Here is a 23,228-nt window from a genome sequence, read left to right on the forward strand (position 1 = left end):
GACACTCAGCTGTGATGGCAAATACAAGAGCTTTCATACATAAAACAAATCTCACGTCTGTCTAAGATACAACTACACATTACAGTCTGTTACTTTCCATATAAATAAACTGTGTTACATGAGCGCTGAATTTAACCAGTTGAAAGAAGAGATGAGAGCAGGCAGCAGAACAGCCTAAACCTTAGAGGGCATGGATGATCATTCTTCACTATGATGACTTCCAACAACCCCTGTCTGTCCCCAAGCCTCCCTTGCAGGTCCTCTCCTGGTTTACTGTGGGAGAGGCTCTAACTAGGTCATTATCAGGCTCAATGTGTGAGACACTGCAAATATGTGTAACACGACTGAGGTGATTCAGTGAACATGATCTGTTCCTGGCTTTCACCACAAGATACCAATGATTTAAAATGTTGGATGTTAGACACAGAGTAATAGTCAATATCTGCTATCCTCATATTTTAATGACTCGTTCTGTTAAAAAGTTATCTCTGGTATAGCATCTGGATTGAAAGACTAGTTCCTTATTTGGAACCTTAATAAAGTCAGTAATTATGTTGGCATTTCAGTTTCAATTTGGTCTGATATGAAAACCTATATTTTTATATGCACAGTGGCTTTTACCTTTGTTTGAATGTGTTTTTTAAATAGACCACTAATGGTAAAAGCATCCAGACTTAAACGAAAGCAATTAATTCAATTACAAGAATTTTGATCGGTAATTTCACTGGAGAGATTTCATTTATTTCCCCAAGATAACTGGCAAACACATTTTCCTTCAGTTGTGTTTCTATAACCTCTTCAATGGTGCCACTAGTGAGCCTATAGCAATAATCATCCACTTGTCCATATATGTTTATGACTTTGCAGCTTTCACACCAGTCATGTGAGCCATTGCTAATATGAACATCTTGATCAAATTGGCTTTAATGGTTTAGAAATGTTCTTTAATTGGTACTCTTATGCAAAAGTTTCCAAACTGTACTATTATCAAAAATAAATACTGTATGAAACTAACAGTGTCAGAAAAGATTCATGAGGCTTTTTAAATGACACTATCACAGTTCACAGGAGGCGAAAGAGAGAGACAGGAAAAAAGCTAATGGTAATTGCCTTTTTTTGTAGACACTAATACACAAGATCACAATGCTTCCAGGCAGCAACACCATCATTTGAGCATCCGTCTCTTTTCATGACAGTACTTGTCGTGACTCCTTAGAACAGTTTGGAAGAAGCACATCATCCATATGTCTCCAGATTTTCTCTTTTCAGAGGGGGGACAGCACCTTAACTTTCCAGTAAAAGGCAACAATGGGAGAGACAATAGAGCGCTACAGGGGGAAAGAGACCTCAACGTACAACAGGATAAACAAAAGATGTGAGGCGAAACTTGCTCAGTTTAACTGTTAAGATGTTATGAACCTTTGTGACATGATTGTGTGGATATATATTCAACTAATGCTTTTATGGAACCTCCTGAATGGGGATTGTGCAAAGTGAATTTTACATTTTGTGAACAAAGTGTTGCAATAGGGTGGTTTAAGCCTTTTCAATTAACAAGGGCAAAGCAGTGTGTGTGAGAGACAGTGTTTGTGTGTGTCTGAGAGACAGTGTATGTCAGTGTGACAGCAAAGAACAGATGGTTCTTGGAGAGTAATTATTGGTATTTTAGATAATTGCGAGTGTTCGGATACCCCTAAAATAACCTTTTCTCCCTTAGTCTTTCTGTCTCTTTTCCCCTCCTATTAAGATCTTTTCCTCATAAAAAGAATAATTATAATTTGGCTTATTAACATTTTAAATAACAGACACCATGCTCTGCTCTCAACAGAATCATCTTTCATTTGTTTTGCCATCAAATTGAAGATGTCTGTGTGTGATTAGAGTTTTCAAAGCTTATTTAAATTGAAGCTTGATTTCAATTTTTTTTTTTTAAATACTACTACAGCTGGAAGAACTCTTGCTCTGCAGAAAGACAGGTTTGTCAGAGTCTGTAACCTGTCATTATGTCTCTGTGTTTATTTTCAGTCACCACAAAAAGATAATCTATCATGTTGTGTTGTTTCTTTAAAGCCAGATATGACTGTGTAATCTGATAGTTTGATGTCAGACTGCTCTTGAGGTGGAACAGATCCAGACTTTAGTGTCAGTACTACTTGAGAGGGAACATACTTTGGTAATGTTTAGGGCTGAAAATAAACATTCTTTTCATCAGAGAATAAAGAAATCTGCCCATTGATGATTTGTGTAAATCCTCACATTGCAACACTAAATTTTTTTTGCATTCAACTCCACAGGCTTCTCTGTGAACCTGCACCTTTACATCTCCAGAGGCATGATTTCCGCTGCGTTCGTCCCTTCGGGCCTTTTTGCAGAGTCCCCACACCTCACAGCACGAAAAACATCTCTTTCCCCTCTCTGTGATGGTTACTGTCAACATCTTCTGCAGCTGCTATGGGTGCAAAGCAGCAGCACAAAATACAGGATGTTTTCCAGGTATCTACTACAGTGCTGCAGTATATCATTCATCCCAAAGCAGACATATTGATCACAGTCTTGTCCTCCATAAGGTCTTGTCTGCTGTATGTATTTTTGTGTGTGTGTGTGTGTGTGTGTGTGTGTGTGTGTGTGTGTGTGTGTGTGTGTGTGTGTGTGTGTGTGTGTGTGTGTGTGTGTGTGTGTGTGTGTGTGTGTGTGTGTGTGTAAGCTGTCATATCTGCTTAGGGACAGGCAGCAAAGAAAGGTTATTTATTTAGCCTACTTTCAGATTTCCCATGTGTTAAAGGGATTTTCAGATCCTTCAGGATTCATAGATCAAAGACTAAACAATTCCCCTTTGCGCCGACAAATAACCGAGGTAACTTTGCATTCATTTTCTTGCTGTTTGTCCAATTGCTAAATGTTTTCAGTACAGCATAGGAACAAAGCGTACACCCTTTGCATAGCATTTGCATAACCCTTCCACTCCTGTGAGTTTTGACGAGCCTTGGGGCCAGACAGCTCCGTACAGTAGCACTCAGCATGCTTTGCTGAATCCCAGGCTGCATGCATGTTTGCCTGGCTGTTCCCCTAGGGCCTGCTAATGCCTGAATTTCTGTCTGCCTATCTTGCTACTTGCTTTTCTGTGTTCTTGTCATAAAACTGGGTTCACCATTTAGATTTACAAAGTTAAACCTTCAAGGAATAATTTGACAATTAAGAAAAATGCTATTTTACTTTCTTGCTTATAGTTATATGAGGAGATGAATAACTGTCTGTTAAATATAAGGCTGGAAGCAGAAGATGCTTAGCTTAGCTTAGCATTTAGAATGAAAGGAAGGAAAAAAGGCTAGGCTGGTTCTGTAAAAAAGTCTGCCTTTACCAGGGTCCTTTTATCGAGTTATAATGTGCTCATTGGTTAGCTTTAGAGGTGCTGGTATCTTTTTTTAATTTTTTTTTACTGCATTTGGAAAGAGACAGGCTAGCTTTCCCCCCATTTGTAGTCTTTATGGTAAGCTAAGTTTAGTCTCTGCTTAGTCACAGTCATTGTTTCCTGCTTCCAGGTCAAATTCAAAGGGCCACTTTGAGACTGATATTGAGTTTGTAATCCAACTCTAACAGTGAAAGTAAATAAGCATCTTTGCTTAAACACTTCCTTAAATTGCTTACCAATGTCTTTGTCTTAGTATAAACCGACACACAGCCTTGAATGAAAAATGACAACCTGAGATTTAAAATAAGCTTAGAAATAAATAATCTTGTTTAAAAATCTGCAGTTCCGTCTTGCACTGGAGGTAGATGAGGGATGCTGAAATGTAGTCGGATTCAACTGTCATCACTGTTAGTCACTGTGTGAAATATGGCTGGCGGTTACAGCTGTTTATGCTCCAAGTCAATATTTAGATGAGGGAAGAGGTGATTTACCCTCAGTGTGTATTTTTATGAACGAAGCGCTACACTCAGGGAGCAATGGCAACATTACCTCAAAATGTGCTCTCAGACATTCTAGAAAGTAACAACAGCACAGACACATTTGCTGGCTGCTATTTCCTATTATCTCCTCTCTGAGTGTTTTGTTTGGTTTTATGGACTCTGTTTTTGTTATGTATAGTTCCTGTTTCCCATAAATGTTAGTTTCACACTGAACATGGACAGAGTGTAGGAGGATGTATTGCCACAGCAATCAGCAATACAAACACTGTGAGCAATATGATGTTTTAAGATGTTGGATGAGAGCCATAAACTGCATCTCCATGTGAAATGAGATGTGAGGCAGATTTAGCAACAATTGTCCAGAAAGTCCTCTCATAAGGTACACACTTTAATTTGATATACTGTTTTTGCTATACATAATGTTGTTACATAGATGCTGCTATGCACTCTGTGCTACCATTCCAGCTATAAATGTTCACAAGCTTTTAAAATCTTCAATGTATTACCCTGGGTGTGCACTGACAACATTTAACTTAGGTTGACCTAGGGGTCTGGGAGACTATGGCACAATGTGTTAGTGTGCTGATCTTCAAATCGGGGGGACGCTGGTTACATCCCCACTGCAGTCAGCATGTCATTGTGTCCCTGGGCAAGACACTTAACCCCAAATTGCTCCTGTGGTGATTGTCCACATAATTGAGCATATTTAAGTTGCTTGGAATAAAAGCATCTAACAACACATGTAATCTAACAAGTGACATGTAACCTACAATGTAATATAATTTGATGGGATGCTCCGACAATTTAATGATTACAAATAGTCAAAGCTTTTATTTAAAGTCCAAGCTCTAAATTCTTTGAGTCAAGCTCCAAAACTACTAGATCAAACACTTAGCATTATGCAGTGATGCAATGATGAAATTTGATCAGTTCTTCCTCTCCGGTGAAAGCCCATGTCTTTCAATGCATATGCCGCATATTAGCAAAACACGAGGCTTTCTGGCCTCACTTCAATCCTCAGTTTGATCAAACCTGATGACATCACTATGATATGACAGAGTCAGCTAACGACCAGCTGCTTCAAGCTCAGTTATTATAGCACTGTTAAAAAAATACATTTTTTAAAATAACAATTTCATAGGTTTCTCCGAGAGCTGAAGACTGCAAGTTAAAAGGTTAAGTGGAAAAGTTGACAATGAGATGGAGTTCAATATTTTGGGGAAAAAACGTATTCACTTTCTGCAGAGCCTTTAATGCAAGTGGCAGCAAGTTACTGAAGCTTTACACAAAGGTGGGGAAAATAACTAGCTTTGTCAAACCCCTGAGCTTTGGCCACTTCACTCTTTAGAGAACACTCACACATTACCTTTGTTCAAACACAAAATGCACACAAACATTTGAGCAAAATCGTTTCTTTCGCAGATGTTAATCCAAATTTTGTAGATAACCATGCAGCAGTTCAAAGTCCTGCCTGTTTATATTCACATCTTGAATGGGTAGAGAATCTCTCTGGACCAAACACCATGGCTCCCGTCGCTCCAGGGAAAAAATAAAGGTGTCTGAGTGTGTGTGAATGTGTGCGTCATTGGGTGTGTCACTGATAGCTTTGGAGTCTAAATAAATAAGACAGAGCAGACGTTCATTGGCTTTGCAACACAAGCCATATCAGTTTTGACAATGTTTTTTCACATACAAAGAACATTTGCAATTCATCTCTTTTTCAGGCCACGCTGTATTCCCCATAGTCACTGAAGCAAGAGAGATACACATCACCTCTGGGAATTACAAGTGCATTTGAGTGTGCATTAAATATGTCAAAAGGATTCAATCTTTATTTTTCAACATGGCAATATAAAGCTCACAATACAATACATTCTGAGTAAAGTCTTCTTTGATGTATAACCGGTTTCAGGAATTATTGGAAATCATTAGCAGTTTACACAACAGTTTCCAGAGTATTGTCATCTTACTGTGTCTGACATTACTCCTTCCCTAATGGAAATGATTTACAACTGCTCCCTTATAATTCTTCCATACTAAATACTACATCACTTTCCCTTGCACTCCCTTTCCTCTCCCTTCGATTCCACAAGCATGGGAACTTTCAGCAGGAGGGGGTGGTGTGTAGGCCGGAGCATGAGTGGCTCGTCATTGGCCAAGAGGCAGGAACCACTGTGACGTGATTGGCTGTGAGTCTGGGAGCTTAGAGCAGAGTTTCCTCCTTATTCCAGAGAGCATCAGTGAGCAGCGGAGTGGGACTGGCTGTGTTAGAGATGTACACCAGATACTTCTGTTTGTTTGGGTTTCTTTGACTGGGACTCTCACAGAGGAAATAGAAGAACAGAAGACACTGTACTGTGCCCAGGAGTGGATATATGACCTCTTTTTGGAACTTTCTCAAAAAGATATAAAGTAAGTTTTCTTTTGTTACCATTTTTCTTCCCTGCCACTAGTAATAACTGTAACTAGTAAGGCAGATCTGCTTGCTGTGGGCTTACTATTGTAACAAAAGGTCACATCACAACACATAAAGAGAAACACGTCAGTTATTGGGATGAAATTAGATTTGATACATAAATAATAACAAAGTCTTTACCACAGTTTTATATTCTGAAATTAGACGGTGTGTGTGCATGTGCAAGTGCGTGAATATGGAACAAGCATGAGTGTTACTATTTATTGACACATGCACGGGCATGCATGTCATGCACCTAGCTGTGTACATGTATACATGCACTGGGAAAACTGAAAGTACTAACATTCTGTGTCTTTTAAGGATGCTGTCTTGTGCTTTAGGGTAGGCTACTATGCAGTGCGACTTCACGGTGACCAACCTCATCTGCAAACTTGTCACAGCAATGCTTTGCATTGACAGAGTAGCTCAAGGACTCCCCTCCCAAAATCTCCTGGTGTGACTTTCAGGCTGCAGGGTGGTGGTGGCGGTAGTCGGCTATAAATAGGCCTGCTCCAAACTGTGCTGCAGTCACACATAAATTCAGAGGTAACAAGAAATGACAGTCACTGTTGTTTTTTTAAGTTAGGAACATTTTGATTCAGCAGTCACAATTTGACTCCAGTGTAAACACCTAAATCAACCTGAGAGAAAGGCAAACAGAGATAACCAGAAATGGACAGTATATTTAGACGATGAGATGATGATGATTCGAAAATAAAAGCATGTGTCAGTCAGTGTGTGTGTGTGTGTGTGTGTGTGTGTGTGTGTGTGTGTGTGTGTGTGTGTGTGTGTGTGTGTGTGTGTGTGTGTGTGCGTGCGTGTGTGTGTGTGAGTGCGTGTGTGTGCCAAGTGTTATTCTGTCAGTTTTCTTGTGCAGAGCAATACTCATCAACTGCCTATGGTTCCCTTTAAGAAGGTTATCACCTCTGCTGCTCACTCAAACAACAACTCCATTGATGCCATGGAAATACTTATCAATAACTATTCAAAGCCCCTCGCTATTACATGCGGCATACAACCTGTCACAGTTCATACCAGTGGTGCAGTTCTCACTTTCTATGATGTTTACTTCCAAAATACAAAAGGGTGGGTTCAAAGACGTACATCATATCATAAAACACAAATTGGACCCAGAGGGATATAATGTTTTAAACTTATTTAGGTTCTTAGCAGGCATTATAATGAAGGCTTTTTCATTTTGCTTAACTTACTTTGAAGCAAACTAAAGATCAAAATGTTTAAGTTGTTGGAAATGACATAAAGGAAAACAGTGTGTTTTCTCCTGACCTTTTTTCTTCAGAACAGGGGACTCAGCCCGTCATTTTTACCTGTCTGTCCAGCCTGCTTGTCTCAGAGCTCTTTTATTGCAGCGTAGAACACAGGCAGCCTTGTGTTGTACCTGACCTCGACTATGCAAATTATACTGTCAGACTGGCAGCCAGCGATGCACTCCACGTCCACGTGGACGAGTCCACAAGGTGAGAACACAACACTGAGATCATTGTTTCACATGTGCATCAACGGAGTGCAGAGATAGAGACTCACAAGCTGAGGCAGAGTGAGACTCTGACCTACAGTGTATGACAGAAGAGTACACACTCTCCTCCTCCCTTCTAGTTCTCTGATGAAGCATCTCCTGCACAGAGATACCAAGTCAGATTTAGCTGCATAATGGATGGCTGTGCTGATTTGAAAGTAATTATAAAACCAGCATTAGAGGAAACTCTTATGGAGCACACATTATTTTTCTTGTTCTTATATTATTCGGATATCCTCTTTGGTATGTTGCCCTAGGTCGGTTTTCTGAATCAGTGTTGTTGCTTGCCAGAGCGAGTGAATGGGAGCACAGAGTAATGAGCTTGGCTCGATGTTCTTCATGTGTACTCTACGGGGACAAACAGCACCTGCGTTGCTACTGATGTCTTAGTATCAGTCTTCTGAAAAATGATCTCTGGAGCTGTGGATGCACTTAAGTTATTGACGCAACTGTTAACAAGACGTTGTTCTATTCAGCTACGAGTTTTACTGAGTGATGGGGCTTTTATGAGTTCCAGAGGTAAAAGGTCAGGGAGCAACAGTGGAAGATTGCAGCGTTTGTTGCCAACAAAGTCAAATGTCACAGGTTTCCCTGAGCCATTCTTGACATTTTATAAGTGGGAGTTAATGGAAAATGTATATCATTTGCTTCCCAAAGCATATTCATTACTGTAATAAATTCAGTGTTTATTTGCCTCCCTTTTTCTGGCAAGGGTATGCAAAGGTCTTCTAAAGCAATGTGCATGCATACACACAGACAAGCACACACAAACACATATAAGCAACCAAGGCCAAAATCATCTAAGTATCTTTTTATTGGATACTCTGTTCCCAAAACAACAAGCAGGAAATTACTTGTGTTCTCAGGGCTTTAAGGGGCCATTCTGGGACTCTGCTGGTGTTTGGAGTTTCAGTAACTTTTACTAGGCTGGTTAATTGATTGTAAAAGTCAGTTCCTTTCAAAGAAGTGCTCGAAACACATACTCATCAGTTACCTTTACATCTGTTTTAAACTTTAAAGTGGAAGGAAACAGGTTTTTGGAATCAAGAATGGTTTGTTGCTTAGGCAAAAGATGTTCCCTGCCTCCAGATGTTTGGCAACATTGTCATGAATCCCATGATGAATGTGCTGTTTGATATTTAAACCAAGATGTGTGACTTTTGAACCTTTTTTGGAGTCTGTCCCCCTTGTGCACTCTTAAAAGGCAGCCCCAAACGCATGTCTTGAGAGCATCCCTTGACACATAATGACTTGAACAGACATGTCCAAAACTTGCAAAGAGAAATAGATACAAGAGATACATTGTCTCCCTGTCTTCCTCTCTGTCTTCTTCTCTCTCTGTAGTAGAGCCAAACATATCCCGACCTTCAGCGCAGCTGGATGGTATCAAGGGAACAACAACACAACGTCTTACTATCAATGTACTTTCATGGTCAGCATTGGGGCTGCGTCAGATAGCCTTATACTGATGTCATGCACACCAACATGAGCAGGGACTGACGAAAAAGATGACGAGGATCTCTGCTTCAGCATCTGTGTTCGATAACTTTGTTTCGTGAGGCAGGAGGAATGACCTCCAAGGGACCTGAGAAGAAGTGTAAGAAGAGGAGAGAAACAGCTTGTGCCTCATATTCATTTATATTTCCCTTTCACCTTGTGACACAGGAACGCCTGTTAATGTGTTTGTTAGTTATTTTAAATAAAGAGCAAAAACCTAACCTACTTTTATAGATGCACCACTAGTGATCTGGGATCTGCCCTTGCCTGGATTGCGTAGGGAATAGGCGGGGGGGGCCTGATGATGTCTCGAGAGAATTATGGTATTCGCTGGTCATCTTTTGGTCGTCTCTTGCACGGCATATCCTGGTGCTTTGTTTAACGAACAGAGAATACTTTGTTTTTCTGCACTGTAGAAAAACTTTCCGTGAGCAACTGTTGACATTTTCTATGTTTAGACTTGGTCATGGCAGTGTTGCTCTTAAAAACATGAGATGTAGACAGAGGACGAGAAAAGCTTTGTGCTTCTGCATAATGGCGGAAATGTTTTCCTTTAAAAATCCAACCCAACTTAGTTTTGCGCACACATACACACACACACACACACACACACACACACACACACACACACACACACACACACACACACACACACACACACACACACACACACACACACACACACACACACACACACACACACAGGAAGGGACAGTCAAATGAGTGCATTTAGCACTTAATGACTGTTCAAGCCCCAACACAGCTTCTCTAGAGATCAAGCACCTGGACAGTGTTGCACATACAGTTTGAACTTGTCTCTTACTGAGAAGATTGCAGTTCTAAGAGTAAGCACATGTCGCAGAGTACTTGGAATTAAGTGCCTATATCAGCTAGTGTTATTGCAAGGAAGGGATAAATAAACATATGGGGTGCCACATGGATAATTTGATTTTTCTTTTCACTGCAACACGGCCAAAAACAACTCACTTGAGCTTACACCTAATATTTGCATTGAGCCTTTACCTTCCTCTGCATTGTATCGAGTGATAAATGCTTTCCTTCCAGTGAAAACAGCTTGCTAGTTTGCAAGAGTTTTATAAAAACAAGGGCATTTAGTCAGGTGACCAATTAGTTATCATTCCATGGGCCTGATAAGAACCCTGCTTGATGTAGGACGCTGGGAATTGAGTAGCCAGCTAGCATTAGATCAGGCAGGATTTGCTTGCTACGCTTCCACTTACATGTAAAACTCACTCTGAAACAGACATCCAATGGAAATTTTTCAACTGGTTTGGTAATCAAACTAACACTTACTCCTTCACTGTGCAAAACAGAGTTCACAACAATCCAATTATTTTGCATCTGGACACTTTTGGGTAGAATAAATGTGTTTTAACTTATTTTCTGCTGAATTAGTATGAGTTTCACTTCAAAACAAATAGCTGGCACAACGTGTTCAACATGTGTCTGCTCACATTAATAGGCAAAAGTGTTTGCCAAACAAAGACTCATGACATTAGGAAAACATTTGTTTAAATATAGGGCACATAATAGGTTAACACTAAGGGTTGACTTATGGAACATTATTAAATGTGAACTTGCTCGTGCCCCTGAACAAAATAATTAGCCATTCTATGAACTACATCATAAACACAACATGGCTTGCTTCACACATTGTCCCATTCAAATGCACTTCATATGCCTCATTCCTCATCAACGGACAAATGTTTGATCTTAAAATCAAATGTCCATGAGCCAGCTTGCTTTATCTTTGACATCATCCTAACAATTAATCTGCCAAGCTTTTGGGTTCATGCTGTTGCTTCACTTGCTGCACATATGGACATGACTAAAGCTTATATGTGATTATAATCACTTAAATATTTTTAAAGAGGATGCATACTGGTTGGATTTTAGGATTTGGATAAATCTCCCTAATTTCACTTGACAAATAGTCACTAATAGTACATTGTGCATGTGCACCGTGCTTATTTTGACAGCATACATTGCTGTGTGTGGCATGTAAGTGAAAGCCTATACAGTATATAAATAATTTCAACTTTATTCAACACAATTTATAGGTTTAACCTTATTAAATGTAATCTGCTGACTGAAATAGCATGGAGTAAATTATGCCCGTCTCTTTCTCACTTATTTTGTTGTTAAAGTACCACCATTGAGTCCCAATAATAGCCTATCCTCACTTAAATCTGAACGAATACCATGAAATTCACATCCAAATGTATCTGTTTTTTATTCATACAAAAAGGCGTGGGATTTTCACAGATACACAAAATGTTTCCTCAAAATGAGTTTCCACTCTTCCTGGTTTCATTTGTCTGCTTGTTCAGACTAGATAGTAAAATGTCACTCTCTATTTTGCCTTCTCTCTGTTTGTCTCACCACAGTGGGCGGAAGAGTATTCAGTGGATATTCAGTGTCTAATTCCATGTGACTGCCTGAGGATGTTGGCTAACAGGCCTTGGGCAGCAGACATAACATGAAGCATAGACGCTTTTTTGCATGCTCTGTCTCATAAATCGATTGAACAAATGTTGAAATGATACAGTAGCCGGGTTTTAAAAAATGTACCGTATAAAATTTGATGAACAGAGTAGATGTATCATTTTACTGAATGCATGCAGTATGAACTCTGTACTTTACTGCATATAAAGGTCACCTATCAGGAAGTTAGTGTAGTTTTTACTGAAATTAGCTTTTGTGAAGTTAAATGAACCCTATCACTGGCTTGCTGACAAAACTGGGTTAAATAATGCTTGTTTTCTTTACATTATGCACTAATTCCATGGTTTAAATAGCTGAGGGGAATGGAGAAATACATATGTTCTGCCATTTTACTTTACTACCCTTAATTAATTAGAAATGCTTTCCATGGGTGAGCAAATTGGGATACCATATCTGCTGGAAAACATTTGGTTTAATGGTTGTCTGTTATTACATAGACAAGATGTCAGCAATTCTGTGGTTTGATGCTGCTTCAAACTGGCAAATCTGATCATTGCAGGGGTTCACTGGAGAAATCAGCCCTACCCTCACTGTATTTCTGCCACTGGAAATGTTTTTATAAAAACAAGATTACAGATATGTAATCAGCTTTCTGGCTCCCCTGATATGATCCAGGCCGAATTAGGCCTCAGAGGGTGTGCCTGCTTTACATAACATGACGATAAACCAGAAACAGCATCTCACCTTCTGAGCAGCAGTTTTGGCAGCCTTTCCTGAGTGGAATGGTTTGTCTGCTTTGCTTATATTAACCCAATGTTACCGTCACACAACCTGCTCAGAGGAGGGAGCTCCTCCACCTGCAAAAACAACCACCTCACACACCGTCACCACTGTGAATCACATGTTTAGTTCAGCTTTACTGATTTGAACCACCTTACTGTGCATACTGTTCTTGACTACAGTTATATGGAGTCAAACTCCTTTGTTTAAGTCAGAGGCAAAATGTCATTTATCTGTGTTTTGTTTTACATAATAAAAAAACGGAATGTTGCTAAAACCCAGTGATGGAGAAGAGACTTTACACGTAGCAGTTTAAGGACAAACCGCCCCATAAGATACACTAAGATAAATTGGTACGACAGCGATTTGGTCTAGAAACTAATAATTGTGTATTTTGTGATTGTCCTGAAACAACTGTTAACCTTCTTTTTTGTTTTTTTATTGTATGCACACTGTGGCTGCGAGGAAGTGTGGCTGTCTTTCAATCAGAAGGTTGTGGGTTCGATCCCAGCCTGTGCTATAAACATGTCCATGTATACTTGGGCAAGATACTCAACCCTGAGTGGCCCCCAGTTTGTGAATGTGTATGAATGTTAGCTTCCCTAGAGCCAGTGGTACTGCTCTGCATGAATGAGGTGAGAACGGTTGAATGACTTGTAGTATGTAAAGCGCTTTGAGGGGTCGAAATGACCTGATAAAGTGCAATATGTAAGTACAGTCCATTTACCATGGCGGGATATACATGATTGGCTTATTTGTGATTCACCAAATTGTCTCTCACAATGAGTTTCATTATTTTTTAAAGCACCTACATTAATTAAATCAATTAAACCTTTGAGCACAGTTGAAAAATACGATTTATGTAAAAGCCCTGGCCCCTAATGTCTTGTCAATTTTTGTCATGTGAATTCTTTATCTTCGTTATGCACCTGGGACTTTGCGATTTTTTCTTGTTGTTCTCTGAAAGCCATGTTGTTTGTTAATGCCTTTAAAAAAAAAATAAAGATCTAAAAAAAAAAAAACCTAAAAAAAACCTTCACTTATGTAGGCCTACTAAACGGCTCTGGGCATACTCGTGTGTGTTGTAGACATGTGCACAACAACAAGCGTAACTCAAATCTAATAAAGGTTAAATAGATTGTAGTTGTGCTTTAATAGAAGACACGGCCCAAATATAGCCTATTCCTGAACGCAGTCTACTACCAGTGGCTAAACTTAGCACACCAGCTCGGATTAAAAACATGTAAAGATAGCTAGTAATACAGCTTGGAGAGCAGTGGGTTTGTTCTCTTTCTGTGTTGGAGGCTTACCGATTAACTTGAGCCACATTAACTTCAACCCATGCTCCGAGCCAAGACATCTCCGACCAGCATACTAGAGAGGATACACTCGATGTCAACCCTTCATCACACTTCCGGTAAAATAGTGAATAGCGAACTAACACATGTTGAATTTACTGACATGCATGGTCTGTGTTGCAGATTTAACGGTGCTACATTTGAGATGTCGTTAGCTCACACACAGGTTAGCCTAGTTCACATAATTTGCTTACTAAAAAAGTAACATTATTGTACAAATATCAAGTTACTAAACACTGCACAAATAACACCCAAGGCTTAATGCAAGACTTAATATTTAGTTTTCAAATGTATTTATTGTTTTCTTCTAACGCAATCTACCTGCATGGGGCTGCAGGTAAGAATTAGCCTTCATGGCTAAATCTGGCTCACGATAAATTACAGTCTTTATGTTAATTATTGTGCATTGTCCCTTTTCTTTTTTATTGATCTTCAATATTAATATTTCGGCTGACATTTTTTCTATTGGTTCAACACAAACAAAATAAAAGAACAAATTGTGTCAATGAGTCAATTTGGTAATGTTTGTATAATCAAGCTTGGGAGTTGTTTTATTCCCGTCTGTTTCTTTTTTGTAACGTCTTGTCAGATCAGTGTGTGTCAATATATTTAAGCAATAGTTCTTCTTGTATCACCGCACAGTGGGCATTGAGAGTGCATTTCAATTAAAGGTCCGAAACAGAACTTCAATGTCCAGTCTGTTGGTATTCTCGATGCTCGTTTTTAACTGCATATGCATGAATGCACATACATACATATTTAATAAGACAAATACATGTGCATTGTCTTTTCTTAAACAAACACATACAACATTGTCTAAACCCAGAGCATCAGTTTAGATAATAACCAAAGACAGAGCAGGGTAATTAGGAGCATTGTGAAAGACTGTAAAATACCACATCGCAGATCTAAATTTGGAAATTCATCTTTCTACATTTGCGTTGCCCAAACATTATCATCTGAAATTGTTTATTTAATCCTTTATTTTGTATTTTAAAACATTTTAGAACAGGTTATTAAGGTTGTTTTTGTAGCCTCAAGTAAGTCCTTGTGTATTGGTGTATTATTGTAGGTTATGTGTGTAGTGTGATGTGTATTTTATTTACTGATTTTGCAGGGTATTGCGGTTTAATGATCCTGAAAGCTGTATGTTTTAATTGACCTACATTCAACATGTCAGAGTACAACTAGAGTCAAGAGTTGGACATTAGCAAAGTACACACACTCTGTAATAGTGTGTCATGAAAGAAAGAAAGCCTTTACAAATATTGTTAGAGGAAAGGTGTGACACTGAGCAGCACATTCAGAAGGACTGAAGCTATTGTGCGGAAGGAAAAATTGTGTCTTGCCTTGGGTGAAATGTTTCTAATGTGCTTTCACGCACTGTCAGGTTTATTTTGCTTCTTGGACTCTATATAATGTTGTGTCTATGTGTGTTGCAAACCTCCGTGTTTTGTGAAAACCACAATATGCAGAAATGCCCTTGAAAGTAAACCAAACTTTAGCCTGGATTGTTATATGAAGACACTACAGTGCAATCATTACATTTCCAGTTTGACTCGCAGTACACTATGAAGGCTGCCCCTCATCATGTTTAAAATATTTTCGTCCCCTTACATAAATGCCTGTGTGTTTCATCTGGTAAATGATTCCAAGCCTTTTGTAAAAATGGCAAAAGACTGGAAATGCACCCAGCATTAATTATGCTGCCTGTCTTTCTCTAACTAGCCGCATCATTAGAGGGGCATAAACCACAAGGGCTGGGTTTGCGGCCTTGCATTACGCTGCATTGCTGTGTTCAGTCAGTCATCTGTGTCCCATATTGAATCATATCAGATGAGAGAGATTCGCCTGCTGTTTTCTTCTAGGCTGTATGTATAGTAGTGAGTCATCCCCCCACCCCCCCTCTGCGGGGCGTAGTTCTGCCCGGGGTTAGTGATGTCATTAGGCTGTAGTGGGCCATGTGTATCATAAACATGGGATAGTAAATGTCTTGTGTGTAAAAGCGATGTAAAAGAGGTTCTTCTTTAAGGATAAAAAGAGAAATGCTTAATATTGTGCAGCTGTGGTTGTACAGTATAGTGGCAGCAGCTCTGTGCCAAGGCATAGTATGAATTTACACAGCTACTGTGAATTTTAAAAAAGCAAACTCATATTTTGTGTGATGTTTGCAAATAATAGTAGAGGAAAGAAAAGATAAAAGGAGTGTAAACTGCGGTGTGAGACAAATTGGCATCTTATAACTCTGGTGACCTCTGCTGGTATATCGAGGCAGAGCAGCAGACTGTTTCATGCATCTGTTTGCCTTAAATAATGTAGAAATCTTTAAAATATATAGTAGTAATTACGTTCTATACCTCTGTTTATTGACAGTCTGCTGTTTCTGCACGACACACCAATGTGGGCTGTGGCTGCTGGTGACTGGGACACTATAATTGACTGCGGGCTTTACACAACCATTTCTTGGGTTTAACTGGTCCACAGTGAGCTATAAACTGGTTCTTACAGAAAGACTTTCCTAAGTCTCAGTGAGCAGTGGGAAGAAGAAAGTACATCAATTTTATAGGCGACAGAAAATAGTCCAAGCCTCCATTAAGCCTTTAAATTGGCTCTTTAAACACATCCCAGTAAAATAAGCGCTCTTTATTCTTACTTGATACACTACAGTTCATGGCCCAGACTACTTAAATTACAGTTTAATTAAAAAGAGGTTTGTAGAAGAGACTATTTTTTGTTCCAAGTACATTTGTGCATTAAATGTATTGTGGATACAGATTAGCCTATCACAGTGTAGCGTCAGCCATCTCAACCCTGCCATTTATGCAACCCCGTTCTGCGTAATACAGATACTTGTTACACTGAAAGTTAATAAGGAGATGTGTGTTTCTAAAACGTGCCTTTGGAGCTAACATGAGCAGATTACGTTAGGACATCTTTAACTAGCTGATGAGTTACTGAAGGTTAACGGAATTTATACACTTTTGCTTTTTATTCATTGCGAACTATTCTGCTTTAGAGGATTAGTGTTTTTCATTAATATCAATGTTGGTCTTCATCTCCAGGTGATGTGGGGTTTGATTTTTTCAACTGTTAGCTCATTTAAAAATATTTTAAATGTTTTTTTCTCCTGAATCATGTTATGATATGTTTAATGCATATTGTGCATTTCTGTCTGCTTCACTTTGAAATAGATTTTTCCTTTTTTTTTTTCAATAAATTGAGCAAGAGTCAGGGTGAGCAGTTAGGGTGGGCTCCGTGGTAAAGCTTTGACAGCTTGACGAGGAATCAGCGGGGGGCAAGGCTTAGAGAAGGCCCGTCAATTGGCCCTTTCTTTTGAATGTTTTTTGCATGCTGACATTCATTTCTCCTAGAAACACATGATCACATCCTTAGGACACACAACATTTAAAGGAAAGCTTTTGCATGATTCTTTGTGGAGGATCTCTGTTTTACAGATCTGTCAATGAGATGAACTAAATCAGGGCTGTCCAAACGTTTTTCACTAAGGGTTTGGTATATGAGGTATATTGCCTCATAAGCTAAGTTAGCAAAATCAATCAAATGTAGGTAAACTATGCTTCATACTTGAATATGCTTTAAGAAACATCACAGCTCTCCGTAGGGTTTTATTTATTTGGTTAGAATAAGTGTTTACAGATCATTCCTTAAACAGGAGCCTGAGATTGCTTATAATAAGGGGAATTATGAAGGGAATATTTGACACTTGTTATGCAAATAAGTTATTGAGCTTTTTTCTAAACTAATATTTGTTTGAATTTTTTTTTTTACTTTAACCGACTGAATTTATTTCAAAAGTGGGCCTATTAACACATGAATACAACTGCGTAATATCTGTATACATATATATTATACAAAATAAGACAAGCACGTGTTTCATTTGTGTGCCATATTTCATTATGCTTTTATTATTTGCTGAGGGCCAATTCAAAATGGACCACAGGCCGCATTTGGCCCCCGGGTTGCAGTTTGGACACCCCTGAACTAAATAATTTTTTTTTAAATCGTTTTTGGGTTTTAACTATAAAAATCTTAAATTTAGGAAAGCCCTATAAACAGCTGCCTGAGCAGGCTAAATTTATGTCTGGAGAGTGAACCGGACAATTAATTTGCTATCCGTCTGTTGACTGTAAAATCTATTCACTCTGCTAAAAGACTTATGATGTTTTACGGTCATTTAAATTAATAGAATATTGTGTTAGTTGTGGACCTAAGAGAAAATGAGCTGCTGCTTTGCTATAGCAAATAGAAAAAAAGCTCAGCACAATAAATAGTGGCACATATTTAAGATATTTGAGATTTTAAATGTTCTATAAACCAGAAAATCCTCCTGAATCTAATGACACTTACTTATGAAATGTGACACCATCTTTAAGAATAAATTAAGTTATGATTATACTTTAAAGGCTACAGAGATTTAGTTTTGCTCTACTATTAAGTTGAGGGACATGTAAGAGGTCAGATTGTCAAAATATGAACGGATGTCCTTTCATATTCACATGTTCAACATGTCAAATCAGGTGATGTGAAATAGTTACTGAACATTTCCTCCAGTCATTACACCAGATGTCAACCTGGGTAAATGTCATCTCACTTAGTGGAGATCGGAAGCTTTTCTCTGTCTCTCATCAGGATGATGCAGACACATTTTTATGTACAACCTTTGAGTTAAACTGAATGTGCAATAGGCATATATGCAGTGGAACCTAATTAAAGGACTCCTATCATGCTATATTTGAACAATATATTGTAGGGCAATATCTATACAAAAATCGTCTGTGAAGTGTTTTGCTCAAAATATCAAACAGATCACCCATTGTAGCATGCCTCATACCCCTCTATTTCAGCCCTGTTCCTGAAGTGCTGATTCTGTGACTGTCGCTTTAAATTTGAGCTGAGCTGAAGCTGGCCAAGCGCCTTCGGATTGATGCCGCTCGTTCTCCTCTGAAGAGAGAAGTTTCTAACGGAGATACTCAGCTGAACGCTGCCGTGATTAAACCCCATATTATGCTCAAAACCACATCAAGCGTTATTTCTGAAACACTTCTCAGTGTTTACCACTAGAACAGTGACATTATATGTATTATATATACAACAACTCTAAGTCCCTCCTGCAGACATCCTGCACAGACACACAGAGGTGCTGCAGAGGGGATTCAGCTCACAACTATGTGGACGATAGGTTGGGATGTTGCCAGGAGTTTAATGTAAAGCCAGGCCACATTTCCGATATGACGTCATATCTGCAGCAAATCTGGATCAGCTCGTTTGCACCCCTGTATTTAGAGATGTGGGTAAGGAGGAAAAGACAGAGGGTTGTATTTTCTGACACTTTGTGAGTCTCCTTATACACCGGGAACACATATTTATGTATAAAAGACAGCATTTTGCATAATAGGGGTCCTTTTAAACAAAGTAAATAAACCTAAAATATTTATTTTGTACACTTTTTACCATAAAAACAACTTTTTTCGTTCTTAAACTAAGGTTTTTGAGCCCCCAGTAGTGCAAAATTAATCTATCAATATAGGTTTTTCAGCTTTTTAGGGAAATGCTAATAAATGAATCCCCTCTTTCAGTGGTGAGTAATCCAATGAGTTGTCTGAGGTCCTGCAATAGAAATCATTTTAATCAAATAATCTTTTATCGTTGACGTGCAGCTGAAATATCAAACTGTTTTCAAAGTACTCCCACGTCTGTTCACCCCAATTTTACAGCACAAATGGCAATAAAATGTGTGAATCATACTTGGGTCTGATAGACAATAGGTGGAATATAAGACAATTATGTTGAAGGAGCTAGCGGTGTGAGAGCTCATTTACATTTCTAGTAAATGGTATTGTATTTTCATCACTGGTCCACTTGCTGTGAAATTGTTTCGAGCTGCTACAGAGGGCTCATCACTGTCAACAAACAGGAATTAATGGAAATGAAATAAAGCTGTTTTTTAAGATCTGGCATTACAGCAGGCACTCTCAATGTATCCATACTTGAGAGTGAATTGTAGCTTCTATGCACTGCATGTGATCAAGTGTAGTATAAGGACTGTCATAATCCCCCCTTAAATGGAAGAGCCTGTCCAAACACCACACATCTAATATTTTCAAGATGTCTTTCAGGGATGTGTGTGCACACGTGTGTGTGGGTATGCCTTTGAATTTGAGTGCACGTGGTGTTTATGTGAGGGTGATTACAGGATGTGACAGCCCTCTACTCGTTTGATCCTGGCTGATTTATGTGATTATGGATTGTTGGATTGAAGTGGCAGTTAGTTTGTCCGCCTCAGTGTAAAGGACAGGACAAGGTCAGAAACGGGAAGGCAGCAACTCCTGGATATCTCCTCAGTGACGCTCCAAATAAGACAATATCAAATAAAGCTTAAGACTCTCCTTTTATTATTTCTGCTATCGTGTCTTGTGAGTGCAGCACCACTTGGAGGAGCCACTGCTATATTTCCGCTCAGCGTGCTGCACCTCATCTCTGAGACCTGACTAAATGTCTATTTATGTTTTCCCGCTAGAAGGGCCTATCTTGCTTAAAAAGTGATTAAGCAGTGATATTTAAGCTGCAATCAGTGACCAAAGTACAATTACTAAATCAATAGGATAATAATTTGCACTGACATCTTTAGATAAGTGAAGGAACTGCACGAGGTGGAAAAATCCACTTCAGGGAAATGAAATGAGATTGATTAGATGGAACAAAGGGAGCTTTTAGTGAGCATCCAACAAGTGTCACTGCATATTTACTTTGGAAACACTATGATGTATAATTACTTGTGATTTATTTTAATTTGCAGAATGTTAAGATGGATCTTTGCAACAGCTTTTGCGGATTTGTTGTTTACAATGTCAGCTTGACCAGTAATGTATAGTCTTCCAGTGGTTTTCTTTGAAATATTAGCTTGATAAATTTAGCAAAAAGCTTACTTGATCAATATGGTCTGTGCAGATCTGCCTACAAAGAGATAAAAGAAACTGGCTATTTGAACAAAGCCACAGCGCCCGCTCATCTCGGCTGATTGAATGGCTACAATAAAAGGCTGAGATACTTTTGAGTGATTATTCAATAAGCAGCTGTGGGAGTGAGACACAAAAACGAGACGTTTCACGCACTGAAATTTAGAGCACATTAGACAGCCATGACCTTATCCTGCCGGGTGAAGAGAAACCATAGCTCAGCTCAATTTTTGCTCACCCCCCTAATGTGATCACACGGGATAAACTCTCATCGCTCTCCTAAAGATGGCAGGAAGTTAATTGAAAAAGCCAACGGTGGATGTTTCAAAGGGACAGGGAAAGAAATAGCATCTGCACAGGGCGGTTTTCATATCTGTATCTCTCTGATGGGGGATCTCTAGGTCTAATCACACATCACATAACTAACACTTGAGCCCAGACAAAAACCAACCCCCTGTGTTCAAACTGTAGGCACACACCCTGACGCACTGATCCATCAGACACACACACAGACCACACATAAACAACAAGAGCTTCCTTCCTTCAAACAAAGAGAGGCATCTGTTTGTTTTAGTGCACAAACACCGCTGTTGCTGACTGGCAGGTCATACAACCAGCAGTTGTAACCCAAGTGTTGCGGTCTGATGGAGATGTCATGTGACTAGTTATTGAATCTAAAAATATGTATTTTTGTGTCGGAGAGTGCACACAATCTTGAAAGCCCAATTCATATCCCTGTGGTTGCGACGATTTAGAAAACATTGCTGCAGTTTTAAATTATATTTTAGATATTGTTTTACTCTTGCAGCTTTCGGGAGAACGTGTAAAAGGTGACTTATCATAATGGCTGGCTGAGATCAAAAGTCTGATGTTGTTTATCATTTATTTCTCCCACTGCGTCCTTTGCATCTGTGCCATGTCTCCTGTTTTTTCAGTTTTTGCTTAATTGCCCTTGTGCTCTCGAGGCTGAAATCAAAATGATTTTGAAGAATCATCATGTTTGAGCTCTAGGCCCAAGAGACGGCAAGCTATTGAAAGAGGGAGATTTTATTTCAGTCATTTAATCAGCTCCTTAAAGCCACGATAGCCCTTTTAGCTGCCTGCAGTTAATCATGACACTGTGGAGTTTTATAAGTGGTGCTTAATGACACTATGTTGTGCACTAAGACACTGAGTTCTTGACAATGGCAAATGTTCTTGCAAAATGTCAGCTGCACCGCCACATTTAGGAACGTTTGTAACACTATTTCTGTGAATGAGAGTTTTCTCAGTCTGCGCCCAACACCACCCAGAGAAGACTTGGAGTGACTGAAATAGTCATTAACAGTTTTTAAATTGTCTAGACAAATTTGAAATAATTGACTGGGTTTTGCTGGGATGGGATAGTACAATATCAGATGCCAGGGATTATTTACAAATGCAACGTTAAAAGATTTTCATGGCTGTGTTAAGACAAATGAATCACGATCCTTGAGCCTGTAACGGCGGTTCACACTTGCAGAGATTTGAGCAAAGGTCAAGGTTGTGGTTTGCCCTGAGGTTTCTTTGTGCCCTCGTGTGTAGATTACACTCCCACTGTACCCCACTGCTGTTCAATTAAAGTTAAAGAGAACCAAAGCTACATTCTGTGTGCAGGCTGGAAGCTGTGCCTTTATCCTGGCCTCTATAACGGCACATGGTGCTCTGTACAACATCCACATCATGCAAAGCCCGTGACTCACGTCCAATCGCTCCTCTCCTCTCCTCTCCTTTCCTCTCCTCTCTTCTTCAAACCAAACCTCTTCTCTCCTCTCAGAGCCCAATCGATGTACACTGTCCGGCTAGCTTTGTCTGTTTTTCTGTCTGTGGTAATTACCTGGCCGTCCTGTCACTCCACATCTATTTAGTGTTGATGGGCTTGAGCTGAGGGACCAGAGTAGAGGATAATGTGTGACTCGTTTGACTGATTTCTCATTCAAAGAACATCCAGTGTTACTGATGAGTCCTGGTAGGCAGGGTTTAAGTGGAGATGGTTTTGTTTCTAAGCTCATGGACCATGTAAATTAAGGCTTATGTAATAAATAGCAAGTGACATGCAGGTGTATGTGTTGCCTTGCATGGAATAGGGTGATAAAAAGGAATTGTTAGCCTGGGTACTGCAAATTTGAAAGACAGACAACCAGAAAGAAAGTCACTGCTGTAGGAAAAATGCATTATTCATCGACTGTTTATGTGCATTTTCACACAACCTGATAGTCATATAAAGAAAG

The 23,228-nt window shown here is 39.2% G+C and overlaps 1 protein-coding gene across 1 annotated transcript in view; it reads left to right on the plus strand.

Moving 5' to 3' along the window:
- The first annotated feature begins 6,198 nt into the window (after nucleotides 1-6,198).
- The window catches only part of pde4d (phosphodiesterase 4D, cAMP-specific), a 153,316-nt gene continuing 136,286 nt past the window's right edge, over nucleotides 6,199-23,228 (plus strand). Inside the window, exon 1 of the mRNA XM_063896944.1 lies at nucleotides 6,199-6,321. The gene's annotated coding sequence lies outside the window, so the exon portion shown is untranslated. The remainder of the gene's footprint in view (nucleotides 6,322-23,228) is intronic.

This window comes from Eleginops maclovinus, chromosome 12, assembly GCF_036324505.1.
Source record: "Eleginops maclovinus isolate JMC-PN-2008 ecotype Puerto Natales chromosome 12, JC_Emac_rtc_rv5, whole genome shotgun sequence".
Taxonomy (NCBI): Eukaryota; Metazoa; Chordata; class Actinopteri; order Perciformes; family Eleginopidae; genus Eleginops; species Eleginops maclovinus.